Source organism: Mauremys reevesii, linkage group 7 (assembly GCF_016161935.1).
Source record: "Mauremys reevesii isolate NIE-2019 linkage group 7, ASM1616193v1, whole genome shotgun sequence".
Lineage (NCBI taxonomy): Eukaryota > Metazoa > Chordata > Testudines > Geoemydidae > Mauremys > Mauremys reevesii.
In genome coordinates, this window is record NC_052629.1 from 55802670 (window position 1) to 55820923 (window position 18254).

General features: G+C 45.0%; 1 long non-coding RNA gene across 2 annotated transcripts in view; it reads right to left on the reverse strand.

Moving 5' to 3' along the window:
• Positions 1 to 18254, reverse strand: part of LOC120369093 — an 88036-nt gene that overhangs the window by 46019 nt on the left and 23763 nt on the right. The gene's annotated exons all lie outside the window — the stretch shown is intronic.

The following is an 18254-nucleotide window of genomic DNA, read 5'->3' on the forward strand; positions in this document are numbered from 1 at the left end:
CACTCTAATGAGATAAATTAACAGCAGGATATCAAGGAAGGAAAAATAACTTTTGAAGTGGTAAGAGAGTGGTCCATTACAGACAGTTGACAAGAAGGTGTGAGTAATAGTAGGGAGAAATTAGTATTGGGGAAATGACCCAACCACTCCCAGTCTTTATTCAGGCCTAATCTGATTGTATCCAGTTTGCAAATTAATTCCAGTTCTGCAGCTTCACGTTGAAATCCGTTTTTGAAGTTTTTTTGTTGAAGAATTGCCACTTTGAGGTCTATTATTGAGTGACCAGAGACATTGAAAAAAGTGTTCTCCTACTGGGTTTTGAACGTGATGATTCCTGATGTCAGATTTGTGTCCATTTATTCTCCTGCGTAGAGACTGTCCGGTTTGGCCAATGTACATGGCAGAGGGGCATTGCTGGCACATGATGGAATATATCATATTGGTAGATGTGCAGGTGAACGAGCCCCGGATGGTGTGGCTGATGTGGTTAGGTCCTTGATGGTGTCCCTTGAACAGATATGTGGACAGAGTTGGCACCGGGGTTTATAGCAGCATTTGGTTCCTGGGTTGGTGTTTTTGTTGTGTGGTTGGTAGTGATTATTTGTTTCAGGCTGAGGGGCTGTCTGTAAGCAAGGACTGGCCTGTCTCCCAAGGTCTGTGAGAGTGAGGGATCATCCTTCAGGATAGGTTGTAGATCCTTGATGATGTGCTGGAGAGGCCCATCAAAGAAAGTAACAGAACACCACCAGCCATCACCTACAGCCCCCAACTAAAACCTCTCCAGTGCATCAAGGATCTACAACCTATCCTGAAGGACGATCCCTCACTCTCACAGATCTTGGGAGACAGGCCTCACACGAGAGGCTAGAAAACAGATCTCTTCATATCACTATCACAATCTCTGCTACACAACAAAGTAATTCACAGATTTCGCTGACACACCTCCACCCAGCAGAGCTACGTATTGCCTCCACCATTCAGAACAGTACCTAACACTAACCACTGTTGCTTCACCTGGAGCACATGCAGATAATAAATGCTTAAACTGTTCTCACATCCCAGCTTGCTCCTGACAATACCCTCTGTAGTAAGACTTCTGTGCTTTGCTGATTATATAACATGCACAATTCTGCCCTGAAATGATGCACACTGGACACTGAAGGTACACATGCTGCTCTTCCCTTTGCTCACACACATTGGAGATCTCCTCAGATTGTAAGTTTCTGCTCTGCCACACACTTCGAAATAATCCATGCAGGTCCTCATATCACAGATACACTTTTACCAAGCAGGCCCAACTGCTGCCTCCACCAGTGTCAGTACACCTAACACACTGACTGCAACTGGACTGTATCCAGGAAATTCCTACTGGCTACTGCCAGCTCTGGGGAACAGAGGGAAAGTAGAGTGGACAACACATCTCCTTTCCTTTTTGTCCTTCAGTAGCATTTGATAGAATTCTGTGGGTGAGAGTGAAAGGGTTGTAAGAAAGGTGAAGACCTTGCACATTTCAACTATGGGGTTGGTAGAGTAAATGGTCTGTGTCTTAACAAGGCAAACTGGGGCATTACTGAAAGAGGACAGAGTTCAGCTTCTATGGGCAACCTAGACTTTGCATTTCCTGGTTTTTAGACGTCTGAGTTTTGCTCAGCTCAGCATTCTGAGAAGGGATGACGTGCCACCAAGCAACCTGAACTCTGCATTAGTATAGTTTTTGCCACTGAATTTCCTAGTTTAAAAAAAAACCCACATAGGAGAAGACATGTTATTAGGAGTTAGGCACTTGAACTTATGCCTGCAATTAGCATACTCAGTCAGCTGCCATTGTCCCCCGCCCTTTCCCACCATCACATTAGCTTCACCCCACAAGACCTGCTTGGGCACCTCCCCAGCCATGCCCCTAACCCGCTCAATGTGATCCCCCTCTAACCTGGCCACTCCCCACTGCAAGCTTAACTCGTTTCAAGACTCAGCTTGATACGTTTATGGAGGGAACTGTACAATGAGGTTGCCTACAACAGTATATGGCCCTGTTACAAGAGAACTGGATTTGACACAACCCACAGTCATCTCGTGCACTTAGCCACCATAAGCTGGAATTGAGGACACCACGTAGTAAGAAAGAACTTGGCCTTGCTTAGGCAGACAAAAATAATTGCATATCTGCAATGTTACAGATTCATGAGAATGAAAAGGAAGGGTAAATAGCTGACCTTGGTCTGGGTGCCTCTAATTTTTTTGCTAAAGTTGCTTTATTGACAAGTAGAAATTATGAGTATTGCTGCTGTTAAGGAAACAGTTGGCCTATTAGAAGTTACTGTCAAAACAAAGCGCAACTCAGTTACTTGTAAAAAGATTAGTGTGTGTACTTTGGAGAAGTTTGGATTTTGCATTTGCAAAAGGACACAATCGCCCCAGCAGCTAGGAGGAAGGCTGGCCACCTGAAGCCTGCTGCTGCTGCCACTTGACACCACCTCAGACTTTGGGTAACTATATTTTGGGGTGCACTGGACTATCAGTATTTTAAATGTGTGCTTTGTACTCAATAAAAAGATTTTTGGGTAGAAGAAGCACTCATGTCTGCCAATCATTTATCAGACAGATGTGCTGTATCCCCCACTGATTTACTTCCTGACACCACCTGGAAAACAGATTAGTTACCATAGCTCTGTGTTCAGCTAACCCCAGATAGCAGTCCATCTGCAACTGCTGTTAGTAAGTATCTTCAACAGCCAGTGATGGGGAGGAATCCAAGTTACTCCAGAGAATTATTTCCCAGCTGACTTTTGGTCTTGCACACAAGCTCAGGGTCTAACTGATCACCACATTTGGGGGCAGGAAGGAATTTTCCCCTAGGTCAGACTGGCAGAGACCCTCAGGTGGGGGGCAGGGGGGTTGCCTTCCTTTGCAGCATGGGGCATGACGCACTTGCTGGTTTGAACTAGAGTAAATGCCAGTGGAACTTGAACTCTTTAAATCAAGATTTGATGAGTTCAGTAACTCAGTCAGAGGTTATTGGCCTATTGTAGGCATGGGTGATGAAGTTCTTTGGCCTGTGAGGTGCAGGAGGTCAAACTACATGATCATGATGGTCCTGCTGGCTGTAAAAATCTGAGTCAGAGCAGGGACAAGGGCAGAGCTTAGGGTGCAGGAGGTTGGGACACATTGGCACAGCTGTGGGGTTGAGGGTGGTTGGGGGTACAGGTTTGGGTGCATGGACAGAGCCATGGCATGGACTGGCAAATCTGGGGGAGTGCAGTGCACCACTCACCCAAGCCCCCAACCTGAGGGTCCCCATTTATTCCTCTCCTCTTCTGAAGCCTGAAACACCTCTCACTATGTTCACCCACTCCTGAGCTCCCTAATATCTTTCCACTCCCAGGAAGCATGCACATTTCTAATTCCCTCTGACCCACCCCAGGGACTTGAATTACATTCCCCTGATACTATTCCCCTCAATAAAATTGTGAAGCTGTCTGGAGTGGCTCAAAGGCATGCATACCATCTCAGTGCAGATTGTTACAAACCAGGGCACAAACCCCAAACTAGTTGGGAGTTCTATACTTAGATTGCACCAACCAAGATCAAGAGTGACTGCTCAAGCACCATAGACAGCCTTATCATAGTGTCAGACAGTCTGCTTGGGTACTCCAGTCTATCTTGCCACCTTGCCTTTGTGATTGATGGTCCCTTACACACACAGGTTACTCCCAGTCCCAAAGGGCTAGACACTTACCCCAAGTCAATTGCACATTAGCTCAGGGCCGCCCAGAGGATTCCGGGGGCCCGGGGTCTTCGGCGGCGGGGGGCCCTTCCGTTCCGGGACCCGCCGAAGTGCCCCCGAAGACCCGTGGCGGGCCCCCCCGCCACCGAATTACCACCGAAGCGGGACCCACCGCCGAAGCGCAGCCCGGTCTTCGGCGGTAATTCGGCGGAGGGGGCCCCCGCCGTGGGTCTTCGGGGCACTTCGGCGGCGGGTCCCGGAAGGGAAGGGCCCCCCCGCCACCGAATTACTGTCGAAGACCTGGCTGCGCTTCGGCGGCGGGTCCCGCTCAGTCTTCAGCGGTAATTTGCCAGCGGGGGGTCCTTCTGCCCCGGAGCGGAAGGACCCCCCGCCGGCGAAGACCGGGAGCAGAAGCAGCTCCTGCGCCCGGCCGCGCAAGAGTTTGCCGGGCACCCCGGAGCAAGTGAGGGACCCCGCTCTGGGGGCCCCAAAAAACTCTGGTGGGGGCCCCTGTGGGGCTCGGGGCCTGGGGCAAATTGCCCCTCTTGCCCCCCCCTCTGGGCGGCCCTGCATTAGCTCTTACACCAAAGACAAACACTTGTAGCCAATCCTATCAAACTATTTAAAGATTTATTAAGAAACAGAAATGAAAGTTGTTTACAAGGTTAAAACAGGTAAACATACACAGCTAAGTTTCAGTCTTAAATTTCAAAGGTGGTAGAAGCTTCTATACTAAACAAGCTCTAAATGCCCTTTAAGGCTAATCTAGGGCAAGCACTGGGGATCTTTTGCTTATGTTTAAGTAATCCTTCCCCATCAGAGTCCAAGCAGTAGAAAGATAAAAATCCCTAACAAGAAGAAACTATTCCCTTCCCCCAAGTTCAAGCTGATGGGACAAGTCCATATGCATGTCTCTTTGTGAGTGTGGCAGGGAGCAATCAGTGAAGGCTTCTGTCCTCTTGCACGGTGATTTCTCTTTTGTTGGGCAGGAGGTGGTGCCTCCTGTGGCAAATTAGTATATTACACTTGGTAATGCTTCTCTCCTGGCTGGTGATTTACAGTTACAGAGCAAACACTTAAATACTACAATATGGGATACACACAAGTGAAATTAAGGCTTACTGTAATTTACAAGCATTTCATAAAGCCTAAACACTAAAAACATTTTTATAAACCTACTACCTATTTAACAATACTAACAGGTGAGATAGACTGGTGCATTTGTCAGTGTTCAGTTGAGGCCTAGGGGCTGGCATCTGGTCTGCCAGCATCACTAAAATTGGCACCCACTACTCACAAGTTGTAGGAGCCTCTAATCACTAAGTCCAAGACTTTGGTCTTAGGTGAGGGATGATTAACTTATCCTTAGTTGCATCAATGGGAAGGCAAGTTCACAGCCATCAAGTGAATGGCAGAGAGTCTCAGATCCAAGTCCAGGTCGACTGACTTGGGGTCCCATGGTGGTGCTAAAAATGGTTATGTAGACATTTGTTGTAGCACTGATTGCAAGCAGATAAGTCTCAAATATGTGGATCCAGACAGTAACAGCAATTGGAGGCTCACCTGGGCTTTGCAGAAAGGGTGCAGTTGGGTTCAGAGGCAGACGATCCCACCCTCATCGCCAGAATGTTGTATCACTGATTGCAAGCAGATAAGTCTCAAAAACCAGGGGAGACTATAATGCAGTATATTGCTTCCCTGAGGAGTCTGATTGTAACTTGTGACTTTAGGAATATGGCAGATGAGATTATTAGAGACCAGCTCATTGAGAAAACAACCATGCTTTGTGTAAGAGAACACTTACTTCTAGAACCACAACTTACAATAGAAAAAGCAATAACCATTGCTACTCAGATTGAGTCAGGTACAGCTGACCTGAAGCGAAAATAATGAGCAAAGATACAGGAGACAGTCCATGCTGTGACTCCTTTGCAGAAAAGTTCACTATTGCTGCAGACAAACAATTGCAAGAGGAAAACTAATAAAAAGCCACTGAATCAGCAAATGCAAAAACATTGTGGCCACAACATCTATAGCTATTTTAGCACCATGACAACTCCATGAACCTAACTCTGTTAACCCGGGCTCTAAGCCTAGCAGCCACAGGCTGCAACTCAATATGTAGGTGTACCCCAAGAGGTACATGATTCATCCAGTCACTAGTACCTCTCAGTTTAAGTGGTACAAGGCAACAGACCCTTTTGGGAGTGTAAGTCAGGAACCTCGGTTAAATTACCTCACATTTGAATCACTAATGCTACCCTACACACCAAATTTCAAAGCAATTTAACTATTCATATTGTAGGCCATTTGCATGATTCAAGCTTTAAAGCATATAAAATGGTGGTTATGGAAACCCACATCCCGTTTTTCTGTACTGACATTTTTACACTAAGCATGTACATGTTTTCTTAATATATTGTTCTCAGTTTGGGTTCCCTGGAGATTTAGTAGGTACTGTGGACTACATAGGGTAAAACTTGACAGATTGAGACCATTTTGACCACATCACATCAACTGTTTGATCTCTAGCTCTAGGCAAAATCATCCCCCTCCCCTTTTTTTTTTAAATGGCTTTTTTTCAGGTCTTGTATCTCCAGAACCTCTGGCTCATGTGACTCCAACTTTGGGTCACTAGCCTTACCGTGCACCTTCCTGAGACTTACCAAGTTTCAAAGAACTCTGAGCAAGTAGAGTTTAGAAGACTTAGAAATATAAACTTTTAAACAGATGTGACAGAAACTTAACTTTAGAGGTGCTGCCATGCCACTATTATTCCACAATGGCCACAGTACAGTAGGCTTCTCACAGAATACGTAGGTGGGCACATGCTTTGTCTTGATGAACTTGAGTCAAATTAAGACATGACAACAAATGATGTCTACAAATAGGTGGGAGAATACTTAAAATCTACATTCTGGGTTGATTACGCTGTATGTTGACCATACTTTTTTTAATTAAAGAATTCTCATAGAAAAATTGCACTTTAATAATAAGGTTGGGTCACCATGCTCCAAAAACAAAGGTGCTCACCCAGGAAGTATCAAGAATGTGCTCTAGTATAGAGCTGTAGTTGTGCATAGCTTCTTCTGCAGATGGCTTGGGTATTTCTTATCTTTGTTGGGCTTACTTTATTTGTATGGGAGGGTGCATACTACACTGAATTGAGCAGTCAATAGTATCTTTCAATAGCAGTAGGGGCCTGATTCTCCACTGCCTTGAATACTGTGTGACTATTGTCAGCAGTGCAAAATGTTGCAGCTGGTGTAAGTGCATGGAGAAATCTGGTTGGATGATGAACCACAGACATTTTACAAGGAGTAAACGACTACACAAGATGAAAGGGAGTGGAGAATGTGGGAGTGATCACCATGTCCAACTCCAATATAGAGAATGAGGGAGTGATCAAACCATGTCCAATTTAACCATTTATTCCTGGTCTTTTGCAGCTATGCAGTTTTCTGATTGCAGAATACAGTGTGGAACTGCACACCTCCAGAAAGCCTCACAGGAGACAAGGCCTCTAATTCTGCAGGATCAAAGGCTGCTTCCATAATGAAAAAGCAAACAGAGTAATTTTACTGGCTGTCAGTCTTCTTAGATTATTTTATGCATTGCTTGAAGCTCCACATAACTCTGTTTAGACTGACATGGCAACTTGTGATTAGATAGTAAATTTACAGTTTGAATAGGATGAGCATCAGAAAAAGCCATCAACAGCAGTGTTCCAAATTCCAATATAGTCTGGCACGCTCCATTGCTCATAAGCATCTCTGAAGTAAAGTACTGTAGTTAAGCTTTCACCTTGTATGCAGGTCTAGAATTCATAGGAAGAATAGGAAGGGAATTATCACTAGAAACTCCAACTATTCTGTAAATTATTACAGCTTTATCCTTGATGATACAACACGCTTTGGTGCTTTCTGGTATTCATTCCCCACACCCCCCGAACATTTTAAGAGCATTGAACACACACAATTCAGGGTAAAATTTTACCTAAGTAAGAAGATTGGTGTCTTCAGGTGAACTTGGAGCATATTATAAAGCAACAGCCTATTCAAGCAATTAGAGTGTCATAAAACTCACTTGGTACTTCTTGGTGATTACTCTAAGCCCTCAGGTGGTATTTAGAGATGCAGGACATTTGACTTCAACCATCTAAAATGAAATTGGAACCCATGCTAAAATAGCATGGCATTTAAGTGCAGATGCATAATTTGTTATATACACCTCTACACCGATATAACGCGACCGATATAACACGGGTTCGCATATAGCACGGTAACCCTGGGGCTCAGGCGGCACTTTAAAGGGCCCAGGGCTCCCTGCAGCAGACAGAGCCCGGAGCTCTTTAAATCACCGCAGGAATCCTGCCACTGCTACCCTGATATAACGGGGTTTTCACCTATAATGCAGTAGGGATTTCTGGCTCCTGAGGACCGCGTTATAGCGGGGTAGAAATGTATTTTCAATTCATAGAATTTAATACCAACAGGGACCATTAGATCATCTAGTTGGCCCTCTTGTATATTACAGGCCATTAAATTTCAGCCGGTTATCCCTGTATTGGGCCTCAATAACTTGTATTTGGCTAAAACATTTCCTCCACACAGGCATCCAGTCTTGCTCTTGATGTCTTCAGAGATGGGGAATCCACCACTTATTTTGGTAGTTCATTCCAATGGTTAATCACCCTTGCTGTTAATTTTCTGGCTTCAGCTTCCAGCCACTGGTTCTTTTGTTGCTTTCTCCATTAGATTAAAGAGCCCTTTTAGTACCCAGTGTCCCCCTCCCTGTCCCCGAAGAGAAAACTCTGTAATCAAGTCATCTCTCAATTTTGTTTCTAAGGGTATGTCTACACTATGAAATTAGGTTGAATTTATAGAAGTCAATTTTTTAGGAAGCAATTTTATACAGTCGATTGTGTCTCCCCACTAAGCGCATTAAGTCAGTGGAGTGCCTCCACAGTACCGAGACTAGCGTAGACTTTCAGAGCATTGCACTGTGGGTATCTATCCCACAGTTTCCGCAGTCTCCGCCACCCATTGAAATTCTGGGTTGAGCTCCCAATGCCTGATGGGGTAAAAACATTGTCGTGGGTTTTGGATACATCCTGTCAGTCACCCCTCCCTCTGTGAAAGCAACGACAGAATCTTTGAGCTTTGCGAACAGGGGCTGCTAACAGGGAGTTTCGCAAGGGAGTTCTCCAGGTGAAGAAGGAGCTAATACAGCATCTGTGGGGTAAGTGATTGTCTGTAGTGTGTGTGTTTGTTTGTGTTTGGGGGTTACTTGCTGTGTGCTGAGCTTGTGTTTGTCAGTCTGATTGTTTGTTTGGTTGTTTGAGGGACCGTGTGCTCTGGCTGGCAGTTGGAGGCAGGTTTGAAAGCTCGAAGCCTCTGGTAATTGGCTGAGCCTTAATCAGTGGGCAGGGCATTCACTCAGGCCAGGCCAGGGCTTTATAAAGCTGCGCACAAGCGACCAGGGAGCTTTGCAAACAGGGGCTGCTAACAGGGAGTTTCGCAAGGGAGTTTGGAAGGGGAGTGGGAAGGGAGCGGGAGTCCCTTGCCAGCCGTAACCCCGTCCCTGTGGCCCCCCCCTAAAATCCTAAAACCTATAAACCAAACTACATTCCAAAACTACTTTCCTTAAACCACCCTTTCACTAACTAGGAGACAATGCAGGCAGAAGCCCAGCAGCAGAGTGAGGGCTATCCAGTTTATTGCACTGACTGTCGCATGTATGATTACCTGCCCTGTGGGCGGGTGGCCTATGTGTGCAGTCGGTGCAAGGAGCTCCTGGCCCTCAGAGACCATGTACGGGCTTTGGAGGCCAGGGTGGCGGAACTGGAGGAGCTGAGAGAGGCAGAGAGGTATGTTGATGAGGCTTTCCGGGACACTGTAGAATTGTCCCACCTCCACTTAGACAGCTCCTGTGCTGTTGAGGAGGAAGAAGGGCCCAGGGAAGTAGAGCAGTCAATGGGAGCAGAGGGAAACCTTCCCGTAGTTGGGACCCTCCTTCCAGATGGTGCTGGGGTTGCCTCTCGCACTGAGGTTGCCTCTCTGGGGGAGGGAACTCCAGTTTCTAGGAAAAGACAGGTGTTAGTAATGGGAGATTCGATTATTAGAAATGTAGATAGCTGGGTCTGTGATGACCGGGAGAACCGTATGGTGACTTGCCTGCCTGGTGCGAAGGTTGCGGATCTCTCGAGGCATCTAGATAGACTTATGTGTAGTGCTGGGGAGGAGCTGATGGTCGTGGTACATGTAGGTACCAATGACATAGGGAAGGGTAGGAGAGATGTCCTGGAAGCCAAATTTAGGCTGCTAGGGAAGAGACTGAAATCCAGGACGTCTATGGTGGCATTTTCAGAAATGCTCCCAGTTCCACGCGCAGGGCCAGGTAGGCAGGCAGAGCTTCAGAGTCTCAATGCGTGGATGAGACAATGGTGTAGAGAGGAGGGGTTCACGTTCATTAGGAACTGGGGAAACTTCTGGGATGGGAGGAGCCTATACAGGAGAGATGGGCTCCACCTAAACCAAAGTGGAACCAGACTGCTGGCACTAAACATTAAAAAGGTTGTAGAGCAGTTTTTAAACTAGGAGATGGGGGAAAGCCGACTGGTGCAGAGGAGCGTGTGGATCGGACACAGACTTCTCTTAGGAGAGAGTCTGATGATAGAGAATCTCCAGGTTATAGTCAGGAGCAGAGGAATGAGAAGTATAATGTAAGGGCCGGATCAGATGATAAACAGTCACATAAAAAAGAATCTGGCACATCAGAAAAAGGCAGGCTAATAAACAGGGACAAGTTTTTAAAGTGCTTGTACACAAATGCCAGAAGTCTAAATAATAAGATGGGTGAACTAGAGTGCCTTGTGATAAAGGAGGATATAGATATAATAGGCATCACAGAAACCTGGTGGACTGAGAGCAATCAATGGGACACAATCATTCCGGGTACAAAATATATCGGAAGGACAGAACAGGCCGTGCAGGGGGAGGAGTGGCACTATATGTTAAAGAAAGTGTAGATTCAAATGAAGTAAAAATCTTAAGCGAATCCACAGGTTCCATAGAGTCTCTATGGATAGAAATTTCATGCTCTAGTAAAAATATAACAGTAGGGATCTATTATCGACCACCTGACCAGGACAGTAATAGTGATGATGAAATGCTAAGGGAAATTAGAGAGGCTATCAAAATTAAGAACCCAATAATAGTGGGGGATTTCAATTATCCCCATATTGACTGGGAACATTTCACTTCAGGACGAAATGCAGAGATAAAATTTCTTGATACTTTAAATGACTGCTTCATGGAGCAGCTGGTACGGGAACCCACAAGGGGAGAGGCGACTCTAGATTTAATCCTGAGTGGAGCGCAGGAGCTGGTCCAAGAGGTAACTATAGCAGGACCGCTTGGAAATAGTGACCATAATACAATAGCATTCAACATCCCTGTGGTGAGAAGAACATCTCAACTGCCCAACACTGTGGCCTTTAATTTCAAAGGGGGGAACTATACAAAAATGAGGGGTTAGTTAGACAAAAGTTAAAAGGTACAGTGACTAAAGTGAAATCCCTGCAAGTTGCGTGGGCCCTTTTTAAAGACACCATAATAGAGGCCCAACTTCAATGTATACCCCAAATTAAGAAAAACAGTAAAAGAACTAAAAAAGAGCCACCGTGGCTTAACAACCATGTAAAAGAAGCAGTGAGAGATAAAAAGACTTCTTTTAAAAAGTGGAAGTCAAATCCTAGGGAGGCAAATAGAAAGGAGCACAAACACTGCCAACTTAAGTGCAAGAGTGTAATAAGAAAAGCCAAAGAGGAGTTTGAAGAACGGCTAGCCAAAAACTCCAAAGGTAATAACAAAATATTTTTTAAGTACATCAGAAGCAGGAAGCCTGCTAAACAACCAGTGGGGCCCCTTGATGATCAAAATTCAAAAGGAGCGCTTAAAGACGATAAAGTCATTGCGGAGAAACTAAATGGATTCTTTGCTTCAGTCTTCACGGCTGAGGATGTTAGGGAGATTCCCAAACCTGAGCTGGCTTTTGTAGGTGACAAATCTGAGGCACTGTCACAGATTGAAGTGTCACTAGAGGAGGTTTTGGAATTAATTGATAAACTCAACATTAACAAGTCACCGGGACCAGATGTCATTCACCCAAGAGTTTTGAAAGAACTCAAATGTGAAGTTGCGGAACTATTAACTAAGGTTTGTAACCTGTCCTTTAAATCGGCTTCAGTACCCGATGACTGGAAGTTAGCTAATGTAATGCCAATATTTAAAAAGGGCTCTAGGGGTGATCCCGGCAATTACAGACCGGTAAGTCTAACGTCGGTACCGGGCAAATTAGTTGAAACAATAGTAAAGAATAAAATTGTCAGACACATAGAAAAACAAACTCTTGAGCAATAGTCAACATGGTTTCTGTAAAGGGAAATCGTGTCTTACTAATCTATTAGAGTTCTTTGAAGGGTCAACAAACATGTGGACAAGGGGATCCGTGGACATAGTGTACTTAGATTTCCAGAAAGCCTTTGACAAGGTCCTCACCAAAGGCTCTTACGTAAATTAAGGTGTCATGGGATAAAAGGGAAGGTCCTTTCATGGATTGAGAACTGGTTAAAGGACAGGGAACAAAGGGTAGGAATTCATGGTAAATTCTCAGAATGGAGAGGGTAACTAGTGGTGTTCCCCAAGGGTCAGTCCTGGGACCAATCCTATTCAATTTATTCATAAATGATCTGGAGAAAGGGGTAAACAGTGAGGTGGCAAAGTTTGCAGATGATACTAAACTACTCAAGATAGTTAAGACCAAAGCAGATTGTGAAGAACTTCAAAAAGATCTCACAAAACTAAGTGATTGGGCAACAAAATGGCAAATGAAATTTAATGTGGATAAATGTAAAGTAATGCACATTGGAAAAAATAACCCCAACTATACATACAACATGATGGGGGCTAATTTAGCTACAACGAGTCAGGAAAAGATCTTGGAGTTATCGTGGATAGTTCTCTGAAGATGTCCACGCAGTGTGCAGAGGCGGTCAAAAAAGCAAACAGGATGTTAGGAATCATTAAAAAGGGGATAGAGAATAAGACTGAGAATATATTATTGCCCTTATATAAATCCATGGTACGCCCACACCTCGAATACTGTGTACAGATGTGGTTTCCTCACCTCAAAAAAGATATTCTAGCACTAGAAAAGGTTCAGAAAAGAGCAACTAAAATGATTAGGGGTTTAGAGAGGGTCCCATATGAGGAAAGATTAAAGAGGCTAGGACTCTTCAGTTTGGAAAAGAGAAGACTAAGGGGGGACATGATAGAGGTATATAAAATCATGAGTGATGTTGAGAAAGTGGATAAGGAAAAGTTATTTACTTATTCCCATAATACAAGAACTAGGGGTCACCAAATGAAATTAATAGGCAGCAGGTTTAAAACAAATAAAAGGAAGTTCTTCATCACGCAGCGCACAGTCAACTTGTGGAACTCCTTACCTGAGGAGGTTGTGAAGGCTAGGACTATAACACACACGCAGGGCCGGCAGGCAACAGAATTTGGCTTGCAGGCAGACATGGTAAGCCACAGTCTTTTGGCTTCTTTAACCTTCATAACATGTGTGAATAGTTTCAAACAGCAGCGCTCTCATGTCCCATACCAAGCGCCCATTGGGTTGGCCGTTTAAGAAGAAGGGCTGTGGTTTTCAGGTTAAAGTGCAGCACAAATCCAACTAAACCCCTCCACTCCACCCTATTCTCTGGTATGATCGCTTCACCCCTCCCCACACCACGTGGCACACAGCGGGGATGATTTTATTTCAGCCACAGGCACACAGCCCAGCAAGAACGGCCACCTCTGACTGTGCTCTTAATAAAATTCCCCTATTTCAAGCAGGTGACCATGAATGATATCACTCTCCTAGGATAACAAAGAGAGATAAAGAACGGATGTTGCTTGAATACATTCCATTGTACTGGCTGCAAATGCATCTCAAGTCTTCAGGGTAAATCAACCATTAAACATGCTTGCTTTTAAACCAAGTATTATGTTTACAAAAGGTACACTCACCAGAGGTGCCTTCTCTGCCTTCAAGGTCTGGGAGCCTGCCTTGGGAGGGTATTGGCTCCAGGGTAATAAACAGTTCCTGGCTGTCAGGGAGAACGGTTTCTCCACTTGCCTACTGTGCACTACCCTCCTCCTCTTCCTCCTCCTCATCCCAAAATCCTCATCCCTGTTGTGTGAGACTCCCCCGCCTTGCAGGAGTCCGTGAACAGGAGTGAGGTAGTGGTGGAGGGCCCTCCTAGAACTGCATGCAGCTCATCATAGAAGCTGCATGTCTGGGAGTCTGACCCAGAGCAGCCATTTGCCTCTTTGGTAGGCTTGCCTGAGCTCTAAGTTTCACACGGCACTGCTGCGGGTCCCTGTTATAGCCTCTGTCCTTCATGCCTGTGGAGATTTTTTCAAATATTTTGGCATTTTGTCTTTTGGAACAGAGTTCTGATAGCATGGATTCATCTCCCCATACAGCGATCAGATCCAGTATCTCCCATTCGGTCCATGCTGGAGCTCTGCTGGGATTCTGGGACTCCATGGTCACCTTTGCTGATGCTGATCCGCGCAGGTGACCATGCAGAGCTCTTGCCAAGCTGGCCAAACAGAAAATGAAATTCAGAAGTTCGTGAAGCTTTTCCTGTCTCAACTCAGATGCACTGGCCAGGTAGAGTGCTGTCCAGACCCGTCACAATGGAGCACTCTGAGATAGCTCCCGGAAGCCAATACCATCGAATTGCATCCAAACTACCCCAAATTCAACCCGATGTTTATATCAGCACTTATCCCCTCATCAGGGAGGCGTACAGAAATAGATTTTAAGAGCCCTTTAAGTCAACAAAAATGGCTGTCGTGTGGACAGGTGCAAGGTTAAATCGATCTAACACTGCTAAATTCGACCTAAATGCATCATGTAGACCAGGGCTAAGAAACTAAAGAGATTTGGGGTCTGTTTCTCACTGTAGAGGCATTTTCTTCAGCTCTTGAATCATTTTGTTGCTCTTTCTGCACCCTCTCCAATTTTACAACATCCTTTTTTAAGTAAAGTTGACGCCAGAATTGTACATGGTAAAAATCACCTCCCCACTGCTATTCTCGAACTCCCAGGTTTATACGTTCAAGGATAACACCCTTTTTGCCAGAGCATTGCACTGGGAGCTCATGTTGAGTTGCTTATCCAGTATAAACCCCTAGATCCTTTTCAGAGACACTGCTTTCCAGGATTCAGAGTAGCAGCCGTGTTAGTCTGTATCCGCAAAAAAAAACAGGAGTACTTGTGGCACCTTAAAGACTAACAAATTTATTTAAGCATGAGCTTTCGTGAGCTACAGCTCACTTCTTCGGATGCAGTGAGCTGTAGCTCACGAAAGCTCATGCTTAAATAAATTTGTTAGTCTTTAAGGTGCCACAAGTACTCCTGCTTTTTTTGCTTTCCAGGAGACAGTCCCCCAAAGATGTTAAGACTATATTCAGTTTTAATATTCACCATTCACACCATACTGATTAGTTACATAAGTTGTCCAATCAGGGAAAAAAGCCAATTTAGCTTACACAACTAAAAAAAGTAGTAATTGTGAATTTTGTAATCAAAATTCAAGATCTGCTTTCAGATACCATTCAAGTGAAAATTTTGCATTGATTTGCACTACTAAATATCAAGCACTCATATGTAGGGGGTGAACGCTGACAGGACAAACATGGAAGGACTAAAGTTTGCTTTCAGATGAAAAGATAACGGAAAATATTTCCACTCATAGCCCAGCCCCAGACTTGTCTTCAGCTCTGTTCCTGCAAACAATGGCCCATGTGCCCAACTTTACTCTTGAGTAATACTACTGAAATCTGTGGGACTAGTCACATGTCTAAAGCATGTGTGTGTTTGCAGGATCAGACTATTATTGCTCTTTTAGTCTATACCCCTACCAGGGCTGGATTGTTCTCTACTGTATATCTTAATGCTGACGTGAAATGGATAACGTTAAAAAGGAAGAGAGAAGGAGAAAGGTGTTAGATTTATGCATATAGAGCCCAGTCCATCAAAGCACTTACATATGTTCTTAACTTTAAGCATGTGATTAGTCCCATTGAAATCAAGGTGACTACAGATATGCTTATAGATAAGCACATGCTCAAGTGCTTCACTGAATCAGCCTTAGTGTTTCATCCTGCAAGATTCAGAGGGTCTTCAAAACACACATTGAGGTGGATGGGAATTGAGAGAGCTCAGGACCTGCAGGACCATGCTCAAACTTTGGCACCTTTAGAAACTCCTGTGAGTCCTGCCTTCTCAAACCTAGCTTGGTGATCAGTTAGCGAGCAGACCTTATCTCAGAGGTAAAAAATGCTAATATGGGGCTTGCTTCTAACCTTGGGGTAAGGAGTTCCTCCCTCCCTTGCATGGGATATCCACAGACACTGGAGGAGGCAGAAAGAAAAGCCATCACTGGACTGCTACAAAGACAGGTGAGGAGTGGGCAGGCAGAAGCAGGGATTGGGCAGAGCAGGACAGCAGCTGAGCCACAGTGGAGACTAACAGAGATGCACCAGGCAAAGGGGTGGTGCTAGTTACTTCCTCCATGGAGCAAGGGAGCAGCATGGACCACACTGCGATACATTGCATGTTGACCCTTAGCGGGGCTTGATTGCAAGGTGCCAATCCAGCCTGTAATTGGAAACTCATCCCAAATTAATTTCAATCAAGAGGGGCAAGGCTACAAGAATGAGTGGAATTTCTATTAGCTCCCCTTGACTTTGGTCCTTTATTTAAGGCCTGGTCTATGTGTGTGTGTGGGGGGGGGTGGTCCATCTAAGTTATGCAACTTCAGCTAGGTGAATAATGTAGCTGAAGTCGACGTACTTAGATCTACTTACCATGGTGTCTTCACTGCAGTAGGTCGACTGCTGACACTCTCCCCGTCAACTCCACCTATGCTTTTCGCTCTGGTGGAGTACCAGAGTCGACAGGAGAGCGCTTGGTGGTCAATTTATCACGTCTTCACTAGACACGATAAATCGACCCCCCCCCACTCCGCCCCGCTGGGTTGATCGCGCCAGAGGTCAGTGTAGACATGCCCTAAGAGACAACAGCAGCATTTCTTGGCATAAACAGTCCTCTAGAAACCCCGTTATATTACTCTGAAAATTGGAGTGGTAAGGGAGAAAAACTACTATCAGCCTTCTTCTTGTAGGAATTTCTTGTTCTGGGTTATTTTCTGACATTTATAGCAACAATAAAGCCTTAGTATTCCTTTATCTGCCACAAAAGGGTCCCTCCAGTCCCAGGGATTCAACACCCCTGCAGGTAATTATCTGCTAGATAAAGGCCACTGAATTGACCCTTATTCTATAGCTATTGCCCTAGGTGCTGCATAGTGGTGTCAGAGTTCTAACAATCTATGCCTTCATTTGAGCTCATTAGCTGGGTGATATTTTAAATGCCTATCTAGTCCTCAGCAGTTAACTACTAGTAAGCAGTGAAGGGGGAGGGAAATGTACCCAGTGCATGGTGCTCTTCCGTTGCTGTGGTAACAGCTAAAAATGACTGTAGCTCACCAGCAAGTTGAAATGTACTTTGCTTTATTTTCCTCTTTTTGTAAGAGTATTCTAAAAATAAAAAACTTACTGGAACTTACCACTGGACTGTTAATGCTGACTCTGCTGCTGCTACTGCGAATTCCACAAACTGCCACAGCTCCAGTGCTTCTGAGGCTGATATGGAGGGCCAGGTTTTCAAAGGTCCAGTCTGCATACCCCCCCCCCCCCCACACACACACACACATCCCTCATCACATTACCTGACCTGTTTTGCAATCAAGACAGTTTTGCCGCTGCTAGGTGGAGTAGAGAGCATTCTTCTCTAGAGCCAAAAAAAACCACCCGCACATTTGAACTTGCTGTTTATTTTCCATTCTAACTTCCTTATAAGGGCAACAAGTCCAATCAATAGAGTCCGTAATGGCAGCAGTCTTCAATATTTCAAGAGTTGTTTTGTCATAAAAAGTCAAAATATTCAACTTATTTATAAAGCAGGGAAGATCGGATGTGATATTTCTGGCATTTTCAGGGTAAAAAGCAAGCAACCTACACAAAGAATGGACATTTTGTACTTCAAAAAAGGAAGTAAACCCTAATTTTCTCCCTTTGCAGCTCAGGTTTAACTGTAAGGAGAAAGTGTTTTAAGGACATACAAGACAGGCGTCTTTTCCCAGCCACCTGGGCTGGGAAAAGCTTTTCCCAGCCACCTGGGCTGGGAAAAGCTTTTCCCAGGGGCAGTGCCACCCACTGGGACTCAATCACATTGAGTAGTAGCAGCAGTTTCTGTACCTGTGGGTTGGGGGTGGTAGAAGGTTGTGGTCCAGTGAGGTCTTCACAGCTTCTGCATCCCTGTGATCTCCTGACACCTGTAACTACTTCATGGAGATCACACAGAAGAGGGACCAGGAGTGTCCCAGTACCTTATAGGTTTG